The sequence below is a fragment of the Nanorana parkeri genome, unplaced genomic scaffold (assembly GCF_000935625.1).
Source record: "Nanorana parkeri isolate BGI_ZX_2015 unplaced genomic scaffold, ASM93562v1 scaffold3592, whole genome shotgun sequence".
Lineage (NCBI taxonomy): Eukaryota > Metazoa > Chordata > Amphibia > Anura > Dicroglossidae > Nanorana > Nanorana parkeri.
In genome coordinates this window covers 10100-11105 of record NW_017309860.1, presented here as the reverse complement: position 1 = coordinate 11105, position 1006 = coordinate 10100, and positions in this window count along the sequence as shown.

The following is a 1006-nucleotide window of genomic DNA, read 5'->3' as shown; positions in this document are numbered from 1 at the left end:
GGAAACAACGGATCGAAGGCTCCGCCTTTTCCCGCGCTCCCTCGTTGGTGGGACTCTTCCAGGACCTCAGCCGGGTTCTCGGAACAGATTCTGGAACATTAAGCCCGGCTGACCCCTTCAACTTCCTTCCGCACCGCCGACCTGAGGTTGGGATGGAAGTCACCCCCTTGGAAGAGAAGATCCCCGACTAACGGGAGCGCAGTAGGAGGAGCCATCGGCATGAGCTTCAGAAGCGGGAACCATGGACGATTTGGCCAAAAAAGGAAAGACCGCCGCGGCTGCTCCCTCCTCTGGAAGTCTTCAGGATGAGCGACGTGGAAGGATAGACGCAGACCAGGAGAAGATTCCATGGATGACCCGAGGTGTCCTGACCCTTCAACTGCGGCCGCTGATACCGGGAAGACCAAAGGGAGGCCGGAGCTGACCGGCATCGCCATGGGGTCCACTTCGGGCCAACCCCAAATAGGAAAGACCCGGTGGAGATACTTGTCCTTCACGACTCGTCCAGGCTCGTGTTCTGCTGACCCGGAAGATCTGCAGCAAAGGCAAGCTTCTTGTACCGCCCTGGCCGGACATCTAGGCTTTGGGTTGTCCATCAATAGATGAAGATGGTTCCTCCGCAGTGATGGAGCAAACGCTCAGCACTTCAACCAATCGGGAACGTCCGTCTTCCCCGAGCCCCCCGACCTTTCCTGCTTGCCTCACTAGTATGGTCGCTCGCCGTATGGGCAAAGTGGAGACTGCCGGAGATCGGCAGCCTTGCTAGGGATTGGCTGACGAGCCTCGGAAGGATAATCTTCTGTTTTCCGGGAGATGCCAGGGAGCCCACCACAGGAATGGCCGAGCCCGGGGGCCCCAACACTCTCCTACCATGAGGATTCCTGACCCCAGAGGAGGGATCTTCCTGTGAGGGGGATGAACTCTTCCCCGGGTCGTATGGAAGATCACTCCCAGATATTCCAGCCTCCGCCCCGGATCGTATGGAAGATCACTCCCGAGTATTCCG